This window comes from Bos grunniens, chromosome 3, assembly GCF_055505025.1.
Source record: "Bos grunniens cultivar Pamir isolate PY7600 chromosome 3, Bosgru_T2T1.0, whole genome shotgun sequence".
Taxonomy (NCBI): Eukaryota; Metazoa; Chordata; class Mammalia; order Artiodactyla; family Bovidae; genus Bos; species Bos grunniens.
In genome coordinates this window covers 117,427,126-117,453,287 of record NC_141167.1, presented here as the reverse complement: position 1 = coordinate 117,453,287, position 26,162 = coordinate 117,427,126, and positions in this window count along the sequence as shown.

Genomic DNA, 26,162 nt, shown 5'->3' with positions numbered 1-26,162 from the left:
ATTGCCTCTTTTCTTGACTGGGTTTAGATGTGGAACGGGCCATGCAGTAGGCGTAAGTATTCCTTAGCAATTATCCTACAAAACTCTTTAGATAGGTAAGCCTTCCCAGTGCAGTGTTTCAATAGCCTGAGTTAGTCTTTCACACGTGAAAGTGAACATAGGAGCTACCCCCAAAGCAGTTCCTATTACTCAGTGTCAGGAAAGAACACTGAACTGGCAAAACACTTCAGAAGGAGCAGTGCTATAGGAATGTGAGATATTATTATATTAAATTGGAAATAAAACAATGGAGAATAAATAGCATTCACCTGCAGGGAATCAATACCACTGACTTTATTATAGTCAACTCAATAACTTGCTATTTGAGTTGGAAAGGTGATGGGGGAGTGGAAAATTATGAGGTGCTTAAAAAAAGCCTTGCACCAAGCACTGACTAATGATTTCCGGGCTGAGAGTAGATGTCATTAATGACCCTTTTTATTCATGCAGAAGTTCCCAAAGAGGAGTGTAATGTTCCATTAGTAATAATTGAAAAAGTCTCTCTTCGGGATTATGTCAAAACTTAAAGATGATGCCTCTGCCAAAACATTTTTGGTGACAACGTGTGAAGTAATTGACAGTTGAAGAGGCTTCTTGAGGAGATTCTCAGAGAATCTGGAGGCAAGAGGCTAACATGAGACTCTGGGTGTCAGCAGGTAATTCTCACCTCTCATCCTGGTCTTGAGGAATCACAAGTTACCCCATTTTAATAGCCCAGTCTTTGTGTAGACTCCAGAGACTTTTGACCAATATTGGCAGAAACCTAAAACTAAGACATGTTGGATAGGTAGAATTTTCTAGTACATAATTTTGGCTTTTCCTTTTCTATAGGATGGACACCTGTAGGAACTCATGGGAGAGAGAGAAATAACATGATATCATGGCCTATGACATCAGAGGACCAGTTTCAAAACCACAAAATGTTTGCTTTACCATGTCTCCCTGTGCTGACCTTTCTGATCCCATCACCTTTGCTTCATTGCTTCCAGGCCCTGATCTCATTTTTCTTTTAAACTTTCTTCCTGATGTGCTTGAGTGCTCAATACACAATACCTCCAGGCAAAGGCAAAGCTGAATGTTGGCCTAGAAGTTATGCTGATTTAAAGAAAAAAATACGAAAACTTTTCATTGTGTTCTGGCCCTGCAGGCTCCACTATTCTGTTGTGCCTCAGATGTTCCCTGTAGATACTTCATTCATAACACGTATTTGACTTTAGTGCTTAGATTTTGCATGTGCCTAAATTGTTCTACTAGATCACAAACTCCTCAAGTCTTGGGACTCTGTCTTACTGAATGAAAACCCTGGCTCTAATGATCTGTGTAAATGTGTGGGTTGCATAACCTCTTTAAGCCTTGGTTTTCTCATTTAAAATTGGAATAATAATAGTTAATGATTTTGTAAGTATCAAAGGAGATAAATCTTAAAATGCTTCTTATAAGGAGGAAAAATAAGCACTTGGGTCTAAGATGGGTCTAAAAACTAACAAGGGATGAGAACATTTCCAATAATCTTAGGTTCTCCAGACTAGAAAATTACCAAGTTTATTCTCAGGTAAGCTCTAACCTCAGTCGATTCTTGTGACATCCAGGTCAAAGGTAGGATTTTGGCTGTATGACTGAAAAAATCATGTAGGATTAATAACATTAAAAGACTCAGGATGACGAACCAGTTTGGGATAATAAAATGGAATTAGTATTGTACTAACTGGGTCTTAAGCTCAATACATTTTGGATACAAGTGAAAATAGAGGATGTATATTCCAATAGTGATTACTGAGCACTCTAGGTACTATGGTGCATAAGGGTAGAACAAAAGAAGAATTGTTATTGTTATTTAGTCTCTTACTGTGTGCTCAGTCGTGTCCAATTCTTTGTGACTCCACAGACTGCAGCCCACTAGGCTCCTCTAACTATGAAATTTTCCAGGCAAGAATACTGGAGCGGGTTTTCATTTTCCTACTCTGGGGGATCTTTCTGACCTAGGGATCAGACCCACGTCTCCTGCGTTTCCTGCATTGGCAGGCAGAGTCTTTACCACTGAGCCACCTGCGAAATACTTAGTCGCTAATATCTGGGTCCTAAAAGAGTGAGCATTTTAGAGTAATTTGCTTATAAGCACACAGGCTCACCCTAAATAATATACACATTAGTCTGATGTAATAGTTTTACAGCTTCTGAGTGTTTCTTTAGGTGGTGTTACTTCTGCTTCTCCAGCCTCACATGCATTTAGAATTACTTTTCTGAAGGGAGTGGTAAGTTTGAATTGATCCACCAGTTTCCCTTGTGATGACTGGCATAGATTTATGTGATAGCTGATCGAGATAAGACCGCATTTTGTGACCTTGCAGTAGAAATGTTTTCTCTATAAATTTAACTGAATGACACTGAGGTTGAACCTGAAAATTTACCTCAACAGTGCTAGAGTCTGACCAATTTTGCAGTGGTATAGAGATAACTGTTAGGGATATAATTCACAAAACTATTAATAAACTAACCTTCTTATTTATTTTATTATTTTTGGCATATTTGTGTGTGTGTGTGTGTGTGTGTGTGTGTATGTGAGCACATTTATACTATAACATGAGTCAAGAAGCCAAATCCAGACTACCACTTATTTTATAAAAAATGTTTTCTTTAGAACATGCGGACATGCATTCATTCATGTATTGTCTATGGCAATGCACTCTCTGCCATGTAGAGGCAGAGTTGAGTAATTTTAAGAGACCTTTGATCCTCCATGCCAAAATTTTTACTATCAGGCTCTTTACAGTTTAGCAACCTCTACAAACAAACAAACTCTTGCACATAGTTTTCTATAGATTACACTAAAATTTGAATGAAAATCTCATTATCCCAGTATATCAAGGTCAAATTCATTAGGGCAAAAGATTTTAACCAAACACATAGTTTTGTAGAAAAATTAAACAGAGAGTATAAGAGAAAAATACTGATACAAAAAATGGGGACTTTTGTCCTGAAGCTGAGAGTTCAGAGGTTCCTTAAAGCCAATGTTTATTGAGACATTTATTTTATAGTTCTAGAATTCTATGACCAGTGTTGCTATATTTAAAATTTGCTAAATTAAAATCACATTTGACCACTGCTATTTATATCTAACAAAAGATTTGTATCCATGATATATAAAGAACTCCCACAATTCAATTAAAAAAGACAAAAAAACTAATGAAGATGGGCAAATAGTTTGAATAGATACTCCACAGATGAAAAAAAATGAATGGCCATTAAGCACACCAAAATATGTACAACATAATTACTTACCAGGAAAATAAAAATGAAAATCACAATGTTATACCAGCATGTATACTTTAGAATTATAAAAATTAAAAGAACAGACAGTCTGGAGAGTTGGCAAGGATTTGAACCAAATGGGACTCTCATTTACTGTTGGTAGGGATGGAAAGTGATATAGTCATTTTGAACCAGTCCAAATGTTTCTGGTTCCAAATCTGATTCCAAATCAGGAAAGGAGCACATCAAGGCTGTATATTGTCACCCTAGTTATTTAACTTATGCAGAATACATCATAGGAAATGTTGGGCTGGATGAAGCACAAGTTACAATCAAGATTGTCGGGAGAAATATGAATAACCTCAGATATGCAGATGCAGATATGCATAACCACCTTTATGGCTGAAAGCGAAGAAGAACTAAAGAGCTTCTTGATGAAAGTGAAAGAGGAGAGTGAAAAAGTTGGCTTAAAACTCAGCATTCAGAAAACTAAGATCCGGTCTTAGTTTTCTGGTCCCATCACTTCATGGCAAATAGATGGAGAAAGAGTGGAAACAGTGAGAGACTTAATTTTTCTGGGGGGCTCCAAAATCACTGCAGATAGTGACTGCAGGAATGAAATTAAAAGACACTTGCTCCTTGGAAGAAAAGCTATGACCAACCTAGACAGCATATTAAAAACCAGAGACATTACTTTGCCAACAAAGTTCAGTCTAGTCAAGGCTATGGCTTTTCCAGTAGTCATGGGTGGATGTGAAAGTTGGGCTATAAAGAAAGCTGAGCACCAAGGAATTGATACTTTTGAACTGTGGTATTGGAGAAGACTCTTGAGAGTCCCTTGTACAACAAGGAGATTCAACCAGTCCATCCTAAAGGAAATCAATCCTGAATATCCATTGGAAAAACTGATGCTGAAACTCCAATGTTTTGACCACTTGTTGTGAAGAACTGACTCATTGGAAAAGACCCTGATGTTGGGAAAGATTGAAGGTAGGAGGAGAAGGGGTTGACAGAGGATGAGATGGTTGGATGGCATCACTGGCTCAGTGGACAAGAGTTTGAGTAAACTCCGGGAGTTGATGATGGACAGGGAGGCCTGGCATGCTGCAGTCCATGGGGTCACAAAGAGTCAGACACGACTGAGGGACTGAACTGAACTGACTGAGATGTTTCTTATGATATTAAACATACATTTACCATATGGTGCAGGTATTATTAATAGAGTGGAAACAGTTCAGTTCAGTTCATTCGCTCAGTCGTGTCCAACTCTTTGTGACCCCATGAATTGCAGCATGCCAGGCCTCCCTGTCCATCACCAATTCCCAGAGTTTACACAAACTCATGTCCACTGAGTTGGTGATGCCACCTCTTCTTAATATCTTCTACTTCTGTTAGGTCCATACAATTTCTGTCCTTTATCGAGCCCATCTTCGCATGAAATGTTCCTTTGGTAGCTCTAATTTTCTTGAAGAGATCTCTAGTCTTTCCCATTCTGTTGTTTTCCTTTATTTCTTTGCACTGATCACTGAGGAAGGCTTTCTTATCTCTCCTTGCTATTCTTTGGAACTCTGCATTCAAATGGGTATATCTTTCCTTTTCTCCTTTGCTTTTCACATCTCTTCTTTTCACAGCTATTTGTAAGGCCTCCTCAGACAGCCATTTTGCTTTTTTGTATTTCTTTTTCTTGGGTATGGTCCTGATCCCTGTCTCCTGTACAATGTCATGAACCTCCGTCCATAGTTCATCAGGCACTCTGTCTATCAGATCTAGTCCTTTAAATCTATTTCTCACTTCCACTGTATAATTGTAAGGGATTTGATTTAGGTCATACCTGAGTGGTCTAGTGGTTTTCCCTATTTCCCTTCAATTTCAGTCTGAATTTGGCAATAAGGAGTTCATGATCTGTGCCACAGTCAGCTCCCAGTCTTGTTTTTGCTAACTGTATAGAGCTTCTCCATCTTTGGTTGCAAAGAATATAATCAATCTGATTTCAGTGTTGGCCATCGATGGTGTCCCTGTGTAGACTAGTCAGCAAATAAAGATTGAACCTGACACCGTGTAACAGCATGATGAATCTAAAATTCATTTTGCTAAGGAGAAGATGGCAGGCACAAATGAGTATAATGTATCATTTCATTCACTGGAAAATCTAGGAAAGACAATCTAATCTATAGTGAAAGAAAGTATATCAGAGCTTACCTTGGATCAGAGATAGGGGTATTGCTTAAGAAAGGGTATAAGGGAAATTCTGGGGCAGGAGTCATAATTATAACTTCATAATTATGAATTTTCAGTCAACATTTGTGAAAATGGTTACCAAAGTGTGTACATTTGTCAGGATTCATCAAAATGTACACTTAGAATGGATGTCCATTTGTATGTAAATTATACCTACATAAAGTTATTTTAAATACTCAAATGAGTGAAGGAGAGAGAGAGAGGGGAAAGAGGGAGAAAGATAAGGAGAAAAAGAGAAGAAGAAGAGGGGATGGGAAGGGGGTGGGAGAAGAGAAGGATGATAATAAGTAAGAAAGAGACAGAAACAGAAGACAGATGACATATAGAAAAGAGATAAAGAGTGAGAAAGAAATGGGTGGGGAGGGAGAGAAAACTTTCAGTCATTATATTTCCCAGCAAAGAGATAATGTGAAGAAATCAAAATTAACAGTTGACTTTGATGCAGGATTCTGCAGTTGTCATATTCTAAACTATGCAGCAAATAAGTACCTTATGTATCTCATTTAGCCTATCTTGTTTTTCTGTTTAATTTTTCACTGTGGCTTTAGTGGTGTATAGTCCTCAATTCAAGTCAAAAGCATAGTTTCCCAATTGCAGTGGGAAGTGGAACCAGAGTGCTTGGTTCATGAGTCATTGAGAACAAGCATAAACAGCCCAGGTCCTTAGGGACAGTGAGTGGCAAGGGAGAACTGCCTTTGAGATAGCTTACCTATCCTGCTCTGCATTCTTCTTTCTCCACATCTTAATGCCTTCATCTCCAATAAAATGTTCTGTAACCTAATTTTTTTCCTTCTTGGCATGCTGTCTTCATTCCCACTGTCCATCCTTTCTCTAAAGGGAGAAGTTAAACTATTATTTTCTCTTTGCAGAAATGACATTCATATGACTTTTTGAATCTATAACCAGTCCCCTTGGCTGCATTTCAGGCTGACAAGCAATAGTGAGACTTCCTTCAGTCCTAGAATCAGACTATTGAGGCATGTATTTGACTCTGCCAATATGTAAGTCTCTTATAAAGAACACAATATATACCTACAGTCAGAATTAATAGATAATGAGAAGTGAACAAAAAATAGCAGATCACTCATGCTTTTTATTTGTTGTTGCTGTTCAGTCGCTAAGTTGTGACTGAACAGCAACAACTTTTTGCAACCCTTTGCAACCCCATGGACTGCAGCACGCCAGGCTCCTCTGGCCTCCACTATCTTACAGAGTTTGCTCAAATTCATGTCCATTGAATTGGTGATGCTTTCTAACTATCTCATCTTCTTCCGGCCCCTTCTCCTTTTGCCTTCAATCTTTCCCAGCATCAGGGTCTTTTCCAGTGAGTCAGCTCTTTGCATCAGGTGGATCAGCTCTTGGCATATTGGAGCTTCAGCTTTAGCATCAGTCTTTCCAATGACTATTCAGGGTTGATTTCATTTAGGATTGACTGGTTTGATCTCCTTGTAGCCCAAGGGACTCTCAAGAGTCTTCTTTGGCACCACAAATCGAAAGCATCAATTTTTCGGTGCTCAGCTTTCTTTATGGTCCAACTCTCACATCCATACATGACTACTGGAAAATCATAACTTTGTCAATATGGACCTTTGTTGGCAAAGTGATGTCTCTGCTTTTTAATATACTGTCTAGGATTGTCATAGCTTTCTTTCCAAGGAGCAAGTGTCTTTTAATTTCATGGCTGCAGTCACCATCTGCAGTGATTTTGGAGCCCAAGAAAATAAAATCTGTCACTGCTTCTACATTTTCCCCTTCTATTGGCCATGAAGTGATGAGACTGGATGTCATGATCTTAGTTTCTTGAATGTTGAATTTTAAGCCTGCTTTTTCACTCTCCTCTTTTACCCTCATCAAGAGGCTCTAGTTCCTCTTCACTTTCTGCCATTAGAGTGGTATTAATATTATTTGTATATCTGAGATCATTGATATTTCTCCCAGCAATCTTGATTCCAGTTTGTGATTCATCCAGCCCAGCATTTCGCATGATGTACTTTGCATAGAAGTTAAATAAGCAGGGTGACAATATGTAGCCTTGACGTAGTCTTTTTCCTGATTTTGAACCAGTCAGTTGTTCCATGTCTGCTTTTAACCTGTTGCTTCTTGACTCACATACAGGTTTTTCAGGAGACAGGTAAGGTGGTCTGGTAATACTATCTCTTTAAGAATTTTCCATTCCATGCAAGATCTCTTTAAGGGTCCATAATGACTCTCAGTATACACTCAATATTTCTTTCTTTGTGCTCTTCCAACTCTTTTGGAGGAGTTTATATTACATTCAAAACTCTGAATTTTTTAGTCTATCATGTGTGCAAATCTTACCTACTTATATCCAGCGTAGGCTCTTGTTTGTTGAGAAGGGAATAAATCATGCCCCCTTCACCTTCATGCCAAAGCCTTTCTTTGTTCAAGGCATGTATCATCTGTCAGTATGACCAGCTATTCCACCAAAGCATTGGCAGGTAACTTCTAGAATGGATGCCATTCTAAACTCTGGCAATACCGCCTTGTGATTTTCATGTATTCTAGTTGCTTTAACTTTTCTATTAATATAATTCTCAGTCTCCATCTGTGGCCATCCTTGCTCCTTGCATTGGTCTGTTACTTCTCTATCTCTTACCCACAAGTATATCTCTGCATAGTCTCTTTTCTATCCAAGTTGCTCATCTCACTTGCACCATATTCATTTTTATATTTCAAGGCCTTCTATCCCTGAACTGCTCCGTTTTCTTCAAAACTATGAGTCACTTTAAGTCTTTACTTCTTGTGTTCCCCAGATCACCAGAAACACCATTTCATCTTCTCTCTTTAGTCAACTCACAGAAATAGACTCATGGGTTTAGAGAATAAACCTATGGTTTCCAGGGTTAAGGGTAGAGGTGAGGATTGGGAGTTTAGAATTGACATGTGTGCACTGCTATATTTAAAACAGATAACCGACAAGGACTCTTGTTACCTTGTTTCTTTCTCTCCAACACAACTGCCTGGTGCAGACTCTGGAACAATCCACTCAATCCAGTTATTTGCTTTGTCTGCTCCTTTACTTCAGGTACTTCATCTATTCAAGAAAGTCACAACGTGCTGTAAAATTATGACTTCTGTACATTAATGGTTTATTTCTTTAATACATATTCATTGAACATTTACTATGTATCAGATACTGTAGTAGATTATCTAAGCACTCAAAGATAAACAAAGTGGGTTTCTAGGGTCTGTGACAGCATGAACTACAGAAAGATGGAGAGAGGGTTTCAGAGAGGGAGAGAGAGAGAGAGAGAGACAAAGAGGGTTAAGTTACTCAGAGGTGCATTCCTTTCCTTATTACATCAGCTGAGCAGGCTAGAAAGAAAGAGCATACTCTTCAAGTCAGATAGCCCAAGATTTGAATCAAGGGGAAGGTTAAAGTTGAAGGCAGATAGAAGACTGTGGCAGTAAACTAGCAGGAATGAGAACCTGAACTAGGACAGTGACAAGGACACTTTAGAAGAAAGAAGTTTTATCTGCTATCACTTGACACTTTCAAAGTGAATGGCATGGTAAAAGTATAAACATTTTTTGACTATTAGAATTGCTGTGTTTACAAGATGGCAGATTTTCAGATGAGAACAGAACCTATTCTTTAAAAATTTCTAGGACATCTGCTTGGAAAATCAAAGGCAGCTGAAAAAGTACTGAGTCTCTGATTTTTCAGGGAGTGAAACAATCTACCATTATATAGTAGATAATTAGTCCAGAGCTATAATTTAATTTATTACCATCTCAGCACAAACCACATATAACCTTCTTGAAGTGTGTTTGCAGAAACCTAGGAAACCCAGTAAAGGCTCCTTTCAGCCATCCTGGCAGTGCCTGCTGGCATTGGGGGAGCACATCTCTTTCAAAAGGTCACCAAGTTAGGGACTGTGTCCAACTCTGTGTTCAGGGCAACTTTGTTGAAGGGTCTCTGTGGATGCTGGTTTCCTGATGCTGGCTGGAAAGCATAGTAATGCCCTGCTGGGCAAAGAGGAGAGCTGGATACTTCCACACTGTCCCTTCTCCTCCACTTCACTCTACCAATTCTTCTTTTCATCCAGGAAAATGCCTGGTAGAGGGGAGAATATATGATAGTTAGAGGCAGCCAGGGCTCTCACACTGTCTGCCAGGAGGTGTAATTTTGGGGCCAGGCATGGGGATTTCTTTTTCAGTGGAAATGCCAGAGATTATAATAACTTGGCAAGATTTCTTACATTAAATATAGTCTTTGCAAGCCATACCCTTTCTTAAATCTAAACTGTCTCTTTTCCTTCCTTCCTTTTTCCTTCTTTCCTTTTTTCATTTCTTTATGAATTTATCCATCTATCTCTGGATGACAAAATAAGATTATTATAGTGCTTGTATATTTACTTTGGGCCAGAATATCTTGGCAGAAAAAATTTGAAGTAGGCTAGAATCAATCACTAAAAAATAAATAAAGGACTAAAAGCCATTATTAACCCTCAAGGGCAGTAAAAGAAAAGGCAATAACAGTAGGTGGGAGAATTTGACACGTTTTGGAAAAAGAAGCAGAGACAAGAGTTACTTGTTTTAGTGGAATGGATGAAGTTATAACTATCTGCAGTTTTGGACATTGTTATGAAATATTCCAATTCATCCTGCAAAGCCCTGAGAAGTTCAGTATTTGAGGGATATGTGGAAGGTGAAGTGAGACACTGCACTAAAAGGAGTTAAAAGAAAGTCTTCACAAAGTCTTTGGAGTCCATGAGAACTTTCCTGCCCATGAAGCTAGGAGTTAGGTGTGGTCTCCAGTTTCTCCTGGTGGTAGAACAGAGGTTTACATTGTGGAGAAAGTATATACATCAGTCTCTGGGATAGCAGTGGTTATAGTGGAGTACAGGATTGAGATATGGGTTAAAAACAAATGGATTAAATGAGAATTGACATGGCATACTATGATATACTTCAGCTTTCTTCTCCCGTGCGGCAACCAGAGACACCTGCTCCATTCCTTCCTTCTATCCACGCCCCCCATCATCGTAAAATGAAAGATTTGTTCCTGGAGATAGGATATTGGATGGCTTCCACTGAATGCCAATCTCTAATTCCTATTATTTTTCAAGAAACTTCTGAGAGAAAGCCCTACTTTTCACATACTCTCAGAAAGCCCTACATTCACTCTTAAAAACAAAAGCCAGAGTTGTCAGATAGTTGAGGAAGGCCTCCAAAATGAAAAAGAATGACTAAAGCAAAAAAGACAAAAATGGGCCTGGAACAAACTGACATTGCAGGTAGGAAAAATAAAATAAACATTCCAAAATTATAATTTCCAAAGAAATAAGAGAAAAATACTGCTTCCAAGAAACAAATACTAGCTTCATGGGCAGGAAAGTTTACATGGGCTCCAAAGACTGTGTGAAGACTTTCATTTAATTCCACTTAGTGCAGAATACAATTATAATAGAATATTCAGGGAATGCTTCCTTGAAAAATACTGCTTCCAGAATACAATTATAATAGAATATTCAGGGAAAAATTTTGAAAAAAGCAATAGAAATATAAATTTCCATATTATCGTTTGAGAAAAATATTTAGGAGCTCTCCTGGAAAGTAGAATCAGTCAAAGTGATGGAACATTAGAGAGAAGTAAGAAAGAAAATTAGAAAATTAATCCACAATTTACCACTAGTTATTTCTAGAAAGAAAGTGGAGAAAATGAAAGCTAGGTATTGGAAAAGGAATAACATAAGAAAATTTTCAAAAGTTAAAGGATATATGGTTGTAGATTGAAAAGATTCACAAAGTGTTCAGCACAATGTAAAAATAATACACTCAGAAAGATATCTTGGCATGAAATTTCAAAACTACAGAAGAGAAGAGCCTAACATAAAAGAGAGAGATAAAAGAGGGATAAAGAAGGAAAGGATATGAAGAGAGAGGAGGGGAGGAAAAACAGATTTCATACACCACTCCCCTTCTCACCAAAAAAGAACTTTGAATGACATGGAATGTCTCAAGAACAGGATTGGGTATAAGAGGATGCTGGGTGCTAAAAATTCCAAGGAAATTATTTGCAACCAAGAATTCTATAGCCATTTAAACTGTTAATGATTGAAAAATGAAAGTTCATCACTTAGTCCTATCCAACTCTTTGTGATCCCATCAACTGTAACCCTCCAGGCTCCTCTGTCCATGGAATTCTCCAGGCAAGAGTACTGGAGTGGATTACCATTTCCTTCTGCAGGGGATCTTCCCAACCCAGGGATTGAACCTGGGTCTCCTGCATTGCAGGCAGATTCTTTACCATTGAGCCACCAGGGAAGCTCTATGATTGGTAATGTATGAAATCATATTCAAAAATATAAGAATTAAAAAGAAACAGAGGTGCTGGAATGATATATAGAAAAGGATATAATTGGTTTATTCCTTGCACTATGTACCAGGATGAGTTCCTAATGAATACTGGTGGTGAAAAGTAAAGCCAGAGATAGACTAGATGAAAACACGGGAGGTCCTTCACGACCTAAAAGCGAACAAGGCATGCCTCACTCTCTGGAAGCACTGAGGAAAAGGTTAGTAAATTTGACTTTATAAATAAACAAACCCCAAAATTCCCTCATGTAATGACAAAAAAGACTATAAACTAAATAGAAACATAAACAATAATATGGAAAAATATTTGCAAATTACAACACAAAGGGTTAATGCCCCTAATATATAAAAAGCTTAAAACAGAGAAACAAAAAACCGCAAATACCCTATAGAAAAAAAGGATGAAAATTATGCATGCAGAGTTCACAGGCGAAAAAAAGGCATAGGACCTGAAAACAATAAAATATGTTCATTCTCACTAATTATAATGAGAAATGCAAGACAAAATGAGAATTAAATATCACTTTTCACCTTTCAGATGGATAAACTTCTAAGTTTTGATAACATACTATGATGGATAGGCTGCAGGAATACTTACTGCGAATGAGTCACTTCATGTTTTTAGACCATATCTTGTTTGGGAGACATTTAATTTTTACAGTTATAAAATGAGATAATAAATGCAAAGGACTATAAAAACTATAAAGCATTATAAAAACATAAATTCCTATATTACATAAAGTAACACATACTCTATTTTATATTTATCTCTCTAAGTAAAAGACGCTTACTCCTTGGAAGAAGAGTTATGACCAACCTAGACAGCATATTGAAAAGCAGAGACATTACTTTGCCAACAAAGGTCTGTCTAGTCAAGGCTATGGTTTTCCCAGTGGTCAGGTATGGATGTGAGAGTTGGATTGTGAAGAAAGCTGAGCGCCGAAGAATTGATGCTTTTGAACTGTGGTGTTGGAGAAGACTCTTGAGAGTCCCTTGGACTGCAAGGAGATCCAACTAGTCCATTCTGAAGGAGATCAGCCCTGGGATTTCTTTGGAGGGAATGATGCTGAAGCTGAAACTCCAGTACTTTGGCCACCTCATGCAAAGAGTTGACTCATTGGAAAAGACTCTGATGCTGGGAGGGACTGGGGGCAGGAGGAGAAGGGGATGACAGAGGATGAGATGGCTGAATGGCATCACCAACTCGATGGATGCGAGTCTGAGTGAACACCGGGAGATGGTGATGGGCAGGGAGGCCTGGCGTGCTGAGATTCATGGGGTTGCAAAGAGCTGGACATGACTGAGCGACTGAACTGAACTGAAACCTTTAAGATATAGTTCTTTGTTCTAATAGTTTGAGCTTTCTGACATGACAGAAAAAACAAGGGTTTTAGATTTAGAGACATCTCAGTTCTAACTCACCACTTTAGTGATTATGGGAAACAAGGTATTTAAAAACTTTTTGAGTCCCAATTAATTCACTTGCAAGCTAGATGTAATTAAATTTATACCTGAATGTTATTTTACTTCTTCTGGGAAATCATATACATCAGCCCTAAGTACACAGTAAGTGTTCAATGAATATTTGGCATCTTTTTGAATCATGAACAATCAAAGCCCTAGGCAATAAAGTATAAAAGAAATAATAAAGCTTTAGCTTTTGTTATAATTTTAAAATTCATAATTAACATCTGTATGTGTGAGTTATCTTTTAATAATCTCTTAGAAAAGAAGGAATGGTTACTTTTGAGCCTACAATCTCTCATATTATGGCATGCTTTCTGAAATATATTTTCCTAAACAATAAAGTATTTTTCAAAGAAGACAAATTATACTCAGATCATTTCCATCAGTGCTACCTCATGTTGGTTAGAGAAATCATCTGATGAAATTATTAAAAGGAGACAAAGATATTCATAATTTAGCCATTATCTGGGGGGGGGGGTTATGATCTCACAATTTCAAGTGTTTGGTGTCATTGTGAACAACTTTAAAAAAGCAGAACAGATAGGTAATTAAATTGAAGAGAAAACATGTAATAAGTTATAGTGCTATTATTATAATATGCAAATGAAATGAATTATCCAAGTGCTACGTGCATGGGTACTTGTGATTTGGAATCCAATTTCCGGTGAGGCATCACAAATGGATTTAAAGTACTGCAGCTCAAATGATTTCAATGACAGTGAAGAGGATGTGCTTTGCAAAACTGTGCTAGATGACTCAAAATGTGACTTTAATAATGAAAGGGTTATTCATACTAAAAGTGCACATGAAGAGTTTGAGCATAATTGTTTCATGAAATGTGAGTTAGAAGAAACATGATTTCTAAAATAACATTTTACCTTATTTAATCTGAGACTTTAAATATGTATGTATAACTAAATTAAGAAATGTTGTTAAATATTATATGGGATATAATGGCAGAGAATTGCTTTTTTATAATCATAGTGTAATTTGAATCTTTTCAGGCTGTCCTTCCATGATTACCACTTTCCATGCTCTAAGCCATTAAAATGTTCTCATTCTAGATTTGTTCTAATTTCTCAGTCTGTTTCTAGAGGATTAGGAATTAGAAGAGCGTTGCATTTCAGAGGGCAATATATTCACTCTGTTTTCTGGGCAAATGCTGAATGTGATCTGCTCTGTAGTTTACCATACCCGTGTGAATAATACTCATCATCTTGTTGACCTTTGTGACCACAGCACATTGGACTGATGTCCTTAACAGTTTATAATAAGTTTTTAAAGAATCCAATATATTTACTTTTATAATAAATTTGTAAATCCATGAAATCCTGAGGCAGCCTTTACTGGTTAGTGACATTAGGCAAATCACACCACCTCTGTCTCCAATTTCCTCACTTATAAAATAGGGACATCAAGATACTCTGCCTTATGGAGTGATTATCAGGGTAAAATGAGTTAACATTTGCAAAAACGCTTAGAATAATCCTGGCATTTAGTAAGTGTTACAGAAGTTTTATATAAATAACTAAATAAATATATACTAATTTGGAAGAGAAGACATATAAGCAAATTTGAGAGTCACATGCAGTGAAGGAGATTTCAAATTCTTTCATTCTTTTTCTTTCCTCATCCAGCTCCTCAATCTCCCATTGCACATCAGTTTTCCTTACCATAAGGAGGGGTTCAGTTCAGTGACTCAGTCATGTCCGACTCTTTGTGACCCCATGGACTGCAGCACGCCAGGCCTCCCTGTCCATCGCCAACCCCCGGAGTTTACTCAAACTCATGTCCATTGAGTCGGTGATGCCATCTGACCATTTCATCCTCTGTTATCTCCTTCTTCTCCTGCCTTCAATCTTTCCCAGTGTCAGGGTCTTTTCCAATGAGTCAGTTCTTTGCATCCGGTGACCAAAGTATTGGAGTTTCAGCTTCAACATCAGTCTTTCCAATGAATATTCAGGACTGATTTCCTTTAGGATGGACTGGTTGGATCTCCTTGCAATCCAAGGAATGCTCACGAGTCTTCTCCAATACCACAGTTCAAAAGCATCAATTCTTCAGCACTCAGCTTTCTTTATAGTCCAACTCTCACATCCATACATGACCACTGGAAAAACCACAGCTTTGACTAGATGGACTTTTGTTGGCAAAGTAATGTCTCTGCATTTTAATATGCTGTCTAGGTTGGTCATAACTTTTCTTCCAAGTAGCAAGTGTCTTTTAATTTGATGGCTGCAGTCACCATCTGCAGTGATTTTGGAGCCCAAGAAAATAAACTCTGTCACTGTTTCCACTGTTTCTGCATCTGTTTGCTGTGAAGCGATGGGACCAGATGCCATGATCTTCGTTTTCTGAATGTTGAGCTTTAAGTCAACTTTTTCTCTCTCCTCTTTCACTTTTATCAAGAGGCTCTTTAGTTCTTCACTTTCTGCCATAAGGGTGGTGCCATCTGCATATCTGAGGTTATTGATATTTCTTTTGGCAATCTTGATTCCAGCTTGTGCTTCATCCATCCTAGTGATTCTCATGATGTACTCTGCATGTAAGTTAAATAAGCAAGGTGACAATATATAGCCTTGACATACTTCTTTCCCTATTTGGAACCAGTCTGTTGTTCCACATCCAGTTCTAACAGTTGCTTCCTGATCTGCATACAGATTTCTCAAGAGGCAGGTCAGGTGGTGTGGTATTCCCATCTCTTTCAGAATTTTCCACAGTTTATTGTGATCCACATAGTCAAAGGCTTCGGCATAGTCAATAAAGCAGAAGTAGATGTTTTTCTGGAACTCTTTTGCTTTTTTGATGATCCAGCAGATGTTGGCAGTTTGATCTCCGGTCCCTCTGCCTTTTCTAAAACCAGCTTGAACATCTGGAAGTTCACGGTTCACATACTGCTGAAGCCTGGCTTGGAGAATTTTGAGCATTACTTTACTAGCGTGTGAGATGAGTGCAATTGTGCGGTAGTTTGAGCATTCTTTGGCATTGCCTTTCTTTGGGATTGGAATGAAAACTGACCTTTTCTAGTCCTGTGGCCACTGCTGAGTTCCAAATTCACTGGCATATTGAGTGCAGCACTTTCACAACATATCTTTTAGGATTTGAAATAGTCCGACTGAAATTCCATCACCTCCACTAGCTTTGTTCATAGTGATGCTTCCTAAGGCCCACTTGACTTTGCATTCCAGGATGTCTGGCTTTAGGTGAGTGATCACACCATTGTGATTATCTGGGTCATGAAGATCTTTTTTTTGTATAGTTCTTCTGTTTATTCTTGCCACCTCTTCTGCTTCTGTTAGGTCCATACCCTTTCTGTCCTTAATCGAGCCCATCTTTGCATGAAATGTTTCCTTGGTTTCTCTAATTTTCTTGAAGAGATCTCTAGACTTTCCCATTCTATCATTTCCCTCTATTTCATTGCATTGATCACTGAGGAAGGCTTTCTTATCTCTCCTTGCTATTCTTTGGAACTCTGCATTCAGATGGGTATGTCTTTCCTTTTCTCCATTGCCTTTCACTTCTCTTCTTTCACAGCTGTTTGTAAGACCTCCTCACAGAACCATTTTGCCTTTTTTCATTTCTTTTTCTTGGGGATGGTCTTGATCCTTGCCTCCCATACAATGTCCCAAACCTCCGTCCATAGTTCTTCATACCCTCTGTCTATCAGATCTAATCCTTTGAATCTATTCATCACTTCTACTGCATAATCATAAGGGATTTGATTTAGGTCATACCTGAATGGTCTGATGGTTTTCCCTACTTTCTTCAATTTACATAGTGATTTCTCAAGCTATGCTATGAGTGGTATCAATATTATTAGGAAGTTTATAATTTGTTGTCTCAGTGGTGCTCTAAACACATTATGTTTTCTCTGCTTGAATGCAAGGGATGAAGCACAGGTAGGATGAAGCGGGTGTGTGTGTATGTGTGTGTGTGTGTGTGTGTGTGAGTATAGTGGGAGTGATAGAAAATGAGTGAGCAAGGGAAACAGGAACATGAGACTTCCTGGCACCCACAAAGTAGACTGAGGGCTAACCTAAGGGAAAGAGAAAGAAGGGCACATGAGCATCATTTTCTGGGCTCTAGATAGCATATTGAAAAGCAGAGACATTACTTTGCCACCAAAGGTCTGTCTAGTCAAGGCTATGGTTTTTCCTGTGGTCATGTATGGATGTGAGAAGTGGACTGTGAAGAAAGCTGAGCGCCAAAGAATTGATGCCTTTGAACTATGGTGTTGGAGAAGACTCTTGAGAGTCCCTTGGACTGCAAGGAGATCCAACAAGTCCATTCTAAAGGAGATCAGCCCTGGAATCTCTTTGGAAGGAATGATGCTAAAACTGAAACTCCGGTACTTTGGCCACCTCAACCGAAGAGTTGACTCATTGGAAAAGACTCTGATGCTGGGAGGGATTGGGGGCAGGAGGAGAAGGGGATGACAGAGGATGAGATGGCTGGATGGCATCACTGACTTGATGGATGTGAGTCTGGGTGAACTCTGGGAGTTGGTGATGGACAGGGAAGCCTGGCGTGCTGCGATTCATGGGGTCGCAAAGAGTCGGACACGACTGAGTGACTGAACTGAACTGAAGAGAATCTTGAGGTCACCTTATAGCACTTATTGAAGGACTATAATGGGGATGAAATCCCATGGAATTATTATATAAGCTGTAGCTCCAGGTAAAATGAAAGAGTGGTAGGGGACTTCTTGCTAGTTATAGTATTAGTTCAGATGCAGATAGATTTACAATTATAATATCATGTGAGGTGGGTTATAATAGAAAAAGTTGTGAGTTGCTGTGAGGGTACAACAGGGAAATAACCTACCTTGGTCTCAGTGAATTGAGAAATTCTTCCAAGAAAAGTGACAACTCAACTCCAAAATCAGGACAAGCTTCCAGAAGATATTCAGTATTTATCAAACCCTTGTTCTTTGTCCCAAATTGCAAGCTTTGCCTGAGAGGAGAAACTTAGAATCTTATCATGGAAATACAATTTCTATAAAGACTCATTCGCCTATAACAAAGATCGTCTGTAATAATGTGTTAGAGGCTGACATAAGTGGAAGGTCAGTTTTGTGAGCGTTCAAGAGGCATAACAGGACCAAACTGAACTAAAAGGAAAAAATATCTGCTTAATGCGGAGAAATCTTTTTCATAGTCAGAAGCTCTTCAAACACGAAATGAACTGCCATGGTAGGAGCAAGCCCCTCGATATTATTTAATTGGAGGTACGGGGCTTGTAAGCAATTTTATTTTTTAGGATAATGCTAACTATGGAAAACCATAAATATCTAATGCTGCTGTCTTAACACAAATTCAGATTATTTCTTGTTCATGTACAAGTGTTCCAGTTGGCAGAAAATTTTCTTCCTTTGGGTGATTCAAGGCACTTTCTATTTTTGGCTACCATCTCCTTGAGCTTCTGTGTCCTCTGAATTAGGGTGGAAAAGGATAGAGGAAAAAAAAGAGAACTTCTGCTCAATCATGCTGATAATTGGTCATACCTAGATATCCGATAGAGGTGATGATAATTGATCATATCTAGACACCAGAAGGAGAAGGCAATGGCAACCCACTCCAGTACTCTTGCCTGGAAAATTCATGGGCAGAGGAGCCTGGTAGGCTGCAGTCCATGGGGTCGCTAAGAGTTGTACATGACTGAGTGACTTCACTTTCACTTTTCACTTTCATGCACTGGGGAAGGAAATGGCAACCCACTCCAGTGTTCTTGCCCGGGGAATCCCAGGGACTGGGGAGCCTGGTGGGCTGCCATCTATGGGGTCTCACAGAGTTAGACACGACTGAAGCGACTTAGCAGCAGCAGCAGCAGCAGCAGACACCAGAAAGACTGGGATATGTGGTCCCTGGCTGGAAAGACACCTCCCAGTTATAAATCTCTGGTATGGAAAGGGGAGCCCTAATTGTGACAGTTGGCCATCATTGCCATAGGACTGATGCTTCATGAGAAGTTTCACTAGGTGATCACTAGGATTCCTATGAACTTTGAATTCTACCATTCTAATAGGGCCTGATTTTTTCTCTAAATACTCTTGTGTTCTGGGGCAAGTCACTTATCCTCTTTGATCTTAGTTGATTCATCTATAAAATGAGATCAGCACTTTCATTTCAGTTAACAGTGACTCAGGGTCTTTGTGGGATTCAGATGAAATAATGTGTGTGAAAGTGTTAGCTAACTTGAAAGTGGTCTAAAATTATGAGATATAATTATTTATTTATTTTGTTTGTGTGATATCAAGACATGATTTTATTTATTTATTTTTTAAATTTAAATTTATTTATTTTAACGGGAGGCTAATTACTTTATAATATTGTGTTGGTTTTGCCATACATCAACATGAATCTGCCATGGGTGTACACGTGTTCCCCATCCTGAACCCCCCTCACACCTCCCTCCCCATACCATCCCTTTGGGTCATCCCAGTGCACCAGCCCCAAGAATCCTATATCCTACATCGAACCTGGACTGATGATTTGTTTCTTATATGATATTACACATGTTTCAATGCCATTCTTCCAAATCATCCCACCCTCTCCCTCTCCCACAGAGACAGCAAAAGAGACACAGATGTATGAGATATAATTCTTAGACAGTTGATTTAAACTTAACCTTGACTTAGGTCTATAGATGAGCTTAGGTATTTCTTCTACATGTCTGTGAAAAATTATTATAAAGTTCTGATACAGGAACATTTTTGAATGACTTATATTTCCATAGTTTTATTTTTCATTTTGAAAGACCTTACAGTATTTTTCTAACTCAAGAAAAGAAGAACCATACAAACTATACCAAACAGAATCTCTTGCCTGTTATATGATTGCTTCTATCCCTTCAATGTTATTTACTTGGTAGGACACAAAAATTTGGGTTACCAATTTGTTATGGAGATTTTGAAGTTAAAATAATAGCATAAATAAATGTCAAAACATTTATGAAATTTAATGATATACAGGTAAATCCTATAGCTAGAATACTAGTTATAGAATTTCACTACTATAGTAGAAACTAAGTAGAATGAAGGTAATGAATTTTATAATTAATTGAATATTCTATTTTAACTGAGATATACCACATGCAATATTCTGAATCTTCAAGTCAGAAACCTAAATAGGAACAGAGAAATTATCCACTGCATTTTCTCAGTTAACAGACTATGAAACTGAGGTCTAGAGCGGTTGACAAAGATTATAGAGCTGACATTCAGTGGCCTTGCACTAAACAGGTAATAGGAGAGGTGCATTTTGCCTATGAGTACCTTATTTTTGACAAAAGAGGTAAGAATATACAATGGGAGCAAAGATAGCCTGTTCAGTAAGTGGTGGTGGGAAAACTGGACAGCTGCATGTAAAAGAATGAAATTAGAACACTACTAACGCTGTACACAAAGATAAACTCCAAATGGATTAAAGACCTAAATGGAAGACCAGAAATTATAAACTCTTAGAGGAAAACATATGCAGAACACTTGATGACATAAATCAAAGCAAGATCCTCTATGACCCACCCCCTAGAGTAATGGAAATTTAAATAAAAACAAATAGTAATGGAAATTTAAATAAAAACAAATAAGTTGAACTTCATAAAACTTAAAAGCTTTTGTATAGCAAAGGAAACTACAAACAAGGTGAAAAGACAACCCTCAGAATGAGACAAAATAATAGCAAAGGAAACAAATGACAAAGAATTAATTTTCAAAACATACAAGCAACTCATACAACTCATTATCAGAAAAACAAACAGCCAGCTGAGCTATTTCAAATCCTAAAAGATGATGCTGTGAAAGTGCTGCACTCAATATGCCAGCAAAATTTGGAAAACTCAACAGTGAGCCATAGGAATGGAAAAGGTCAGTTTTCATTCCAGTTCCAAAGAAAGACAATGCCAAAGAATGCTCAAATTACCACGCAATTGAACTCATCTCACATACTAGTAAAGTAATACTCAAAATTCTCCAAGCTAGGCTTCAACAGTACATGAACTCCATATGTTCAAACTCGATTTAGAAAAGGCAAAGGAACCAGAGATCAAATTGCCGAAATCTGCTGGATCATCAAAAAAGCAACAGAATTCCAGAAAAACATCTACTTCTGTCTCATTGACTATGCTAAAACCTTTGACTGTGTGGATCATAACAAACCACGGAAAATTCTTAAAGAGATGGGAATACCAGACCACCTGACCTGCCTCCTGAGAAATCTGTATATAAGTCAAGAAGCTGAACATGGTTATAACTGAACATGGAACAACAGACTGGTTCCAAACTGGGAAAGGAACATGTCAAAGCTGTATATTGTCACCCTGCTCATTTAAATTATATGCAGAGTACATCATGAGAAATGCTGGGCTGGATGAAGCACAAACTATAATCAAGATTGCCGGGAGAAATATCAATAACCTCAGATATGCAGATGACACCACCCTTATGGCAGAAAGTAAAGAAGAACTAAAGAGCCTCTTGATGAAAGTGAAAGAGGAGAGTGAAAAAGTTGGCTTAAAGCTCAACATTCAGAAAACTAAGATCACGGTATCCAGCCCCATCACTTCATGGCAAATAGGTGGGGAAACAATGGAAATAGTGACAGACTTTATTTTTTTGGGTTCCATCAGTCACTGCAGATGGTGACTGAAGTTATGAAATTAAAAGATGCTTGCTTCTTGGAAGGAAAGTTATGACCAACCTAGACAGCATATTAAAATGCAGAGATATTACTTTGCCAACAAAAGTCTATCTAGTCAAAGCCATGGTTTTTCCAGAGGTCATGTATGGATGTGAGAGTTGGACTATAAAGAAAGCTGAGCACTGAAGAATTGATGCTTTTGAACTGTGGTGTTCGGGAAGACTCTTGAGAGTCCCTTGGACTGCAAGGAGATACAATCAGCCCATCCTAAAGTAAATCAATCCTCAATATTCATTGGAAGGACTGATGCTGAAGCTGAAACTCCAATACTTTGGTCACGTGATGCACAGAGCTGACTCATTGGAAAAGACCCTGATGCTGGGAAAGATTGAAGGCAGGGGGAGAAGGGGATGACAGCAGAGGATGAGATGGTTGGATGGCATCACTGACTTAATGGACATGAGTTTGAGTAAGCTCCAGGAGTTGGTAATGGACAAGGAGTCCTGGCGTGCTACAGTCCTTGGGGTCACAAAGAGTCGGACACGACTGAGTGACTGAACTGAACATCATATGAACTGCTGGACTGAATGAAACACAAGCTGGAATCAAGATTGCCGGGCGAAATATCAATAACCTCAGATATGCAGATGACACCACCCTTATGACAGAACACAAAGGGGAACTAAAGAGCCTCTTGCTGAAAGTGAAAGAAGAATGAAAAAACTGGCTTAAAACTCAATATTAAAAAAATGAAGATCATGGCATCCAGTCTCGTCACTGCATAGCAAATAGATGGGGAAACAATGGAAACAGTGATATTCATCGTATATATATTAGTTTGCATCTGCTAATCCCAAACTCCCAATTTATCCCTCCCACACCTCTTCTCACTCTTGACAACTTTTTAAAACATAAAGTTGGCTTCTATGATTTCATGTTTTTTACTCTGATTTCTGGTTTACTAAGGATTCTGGTGAGATAGTCCTGGTTAGATGAAATGTTAATTTCAACTAACATTATTTAGTTGAATGTGTAATTGTGATGTGTCTTGTTTCTTTGCTTGTTTGTTTTCTGATTGCATGGGCATGGAAGGCAGGATTAGTTTCCAGAGCAGGGTTCAAGCCCGTGCCCTCTGCAGTGGAAGTGTGGAGCCTTAACCACTGGACTGGCAGGGAAATCCAGTTGTGATGTTTTTAAGCAGAGTGTCCTGTTACAAAAGTGTGAATCAGCTTGTTACAGAATAAAAGGACTGAAATTAAGTGAGCACTGTGATGATGAGTACATAAAAGAGAGAGATAAAGAGATGGTGATAGATGGGGAACAGGAAGAATTAGAATTTGTCTGGGACACTAGCATTCTCACCCTGCCCCCTTATGTTCTATATTTAACATCAAATGGCAGAACAAGGTTGCCTAGAGTAAGAAGCTGGAGCCCTGCCAATCCACTGGCATCCAAGCCATGCACTTTGCAACTCCACTTCTCCAGGCTGTTCATGTGAGGAGGATGGATGACAATAGGATTCCAAGGAAATTACTTTGCCCTGAGCTGAAAGGACAACCATTAGCAAGCCCTCTCCAGAAGGTCAGAGGAAGCTCTCCAAGGATATATAAATGTATGTGGAGGTAGTGGAGCTCAGGCGCCAGTTGCCACAATCACTGTGGATAAAAAATACTGATCAGAGTGGAAGTTATTACAGTGTTGGGTTAGAGGGTTCTGGGAGCTATAGTTGTGTGTGTGTGTGTGTGTGTGTGTGTGTGTGCGTGCGTGCGTGCACATAGACCTATGTGATTGTAAGCATCTATTGTTATAGGCAGATATCACTTTTGTTCCTAGTGTTGTGCAAAATAAGTGTCTTGATTCTATTCCCTTTTTTTGATTTACCACTAAATACTTCTGATTGCCAAAAGCCTTTTTTTCTGTTTCTTCCCTGGTTTTCACTATTCTCTTAACCCTTCCTGTAATACTTTTCTATACTTTAGGTGTCATGGGCAGATTGTATTTTCCAAAGTCAGCTGCAATAATTCCACTTCTGGGCATATATTAGAAAAAAGCAAAAAACTATTCAAAAGGATACATGCACCCCAATGTTCATAGCTGTACTATTTACCGTTATCAAAATATGAAAGCAAGCAAAGCTTCCAATGACAGATGAATAAATAAAAAGACGTGGTATATTAATATATATACAGTGGAATATCAGCCATAAAAAGGAATGAAATTTTGTCATTTGCAGTAATAAGGATGGACCTAGAGGGCATTATGCTAAGTGAAATAAATCAGACAGAGGAAAGCAAATACTATACGATACCATTTATATGTAGAATCTAAAAATACAATAGATCAGATCAGATCAGATCAGTCGCTCAGTCGTGTCTGACTCTTTGTGACCCCATGAATCACAGCACACCAGGCCTCCCTGTCCATCACCAACTCCCGGAGTTCACTGAGACTCACGTCCATCGAGTCAGTGATGCCATCCAGCCATCTCATCCTCTGTCGTCCCCTTCTCCTCCTGCCCCCAATCCCTCCCAGCATCAGAGTCTTTTCCAGTGACTCAACTCTTCGCATGAGGTGGCCAAAGTACTGGAGTTTCAGCTTTAGCATCATTCCTTCCAAAGAAATTCCTGGGCTGATCTCCTTCAGAATGGACTGGTTGGATCTTCTTGCAGTCCAAGGGACTCTCAAGAGTCTTCTCCAACACCACAGTTCAAAAGCATCAATTCTTCAGTGCTCAGCTTTCTTCACAGTCCAACTCTCACATCCATACATGACCACAGGAAAAACCATAGCCTTGACTAGACAGAACTTTGTTGGCAAAGAATTGTCTCTGCTTTTGAATATGCTATCTAGGTTGGTCATAACTTCCTTCCAAGGAGTAAGCGTCTTTTAATTTCATGGCTGCAGTCACCATCTGTAGTGATTTTGGAGCCCAGAAAAATAGTCTGACACTGTTTCCACTGTTTCCCCATCTATTTCCCATGAAGTGGTGGGACCGGATGCCATGATCTTCATTTTCTGAATGTTGAGCTTTAAGCCAACTTTTTCACTCTCCTCTTTCACTTTCATCAAGAGGCTTTTTAGTTCCTCTTCACTTTCTGCCATAAGGGTGGTGTCATCTGCATATCTGAGGTTATTGATATTTCTCCCGGCAATCTTGATTCCAGTTTGTGTTTCTTCCAGTCCAGCGTTCCTCATGATGTACTCTGCATATAAGTTAAATAAGCAGAGTGACAATATACAGCCTTGACGAACTCCTTTTCCTATTTGGAACCAGTCTGTTGTTCCATGTCCAGTTCTAACTGTTGCTTCCTGACCTGCATACAAATTTCTCAAGAGGCAGATCATGTGGTCTGGTATTCCCATCTCTTTCGGAATTTTCCACAGTTTGTGGTCCAGCTGATAAAGAATCTGCCTGCAATGTGGGAGACCTGGGTTCGATCCCTGGGTTGGGAAGATCCCCTGGAAAAGGGAAAGTCTACCCATTCCAGTATTCTGGCCTAGAGAATTTCATGGATGGTATAGTCCATGGGGTCACAAAAAATACAATAAACTAGTGAATATAACATAAAAGAAGCAGACTCACAGATGTAGAGAACAAACCACTGTTACCAGTGGGGAGAAGGAAGGGAAGAGGTGTAAGATAGGCATAGGGAATTAAGAAGTACAAACTATTAGGTTTGAAATAAGCTAAAAGAATATATTTTACAATATATATATATTTTATAATATAACAAATATTTCATAATAACTATAACTGGAGTACAAATTTTAAAAATTGTGAACCACTATAGTGTACACCTGTAACTTATAGTATATAGCAACCATACTTCAATATTAAAGGCAAAAAAAAAAAATCCTCCTCAACACAATATAATTGTTCACTTTCCATTTGATTAGAAGAGTAACAGTGCAAGCCCAGTGGTTCAACTAACATGACATTTCTTGATCAGGAGACAGGTGAAATTGGTATGAACAGGGACAGCTCTCTGAGTTGCCATTAATTTTTGCCTTGCTGTGAAATAGAACCAATGTTTTAGAGGATTATTCAATTTCTCAAGAGAAAATAAAAATCTGAATTTTTTTAAAATCAACAATATTTGAGCCAGTATATGAGCCAATGGTGACACTGTCATGGGGACATAAACTTAAGGAATATAATGAATGAAATTCTACATCACTGACTCGATGGAT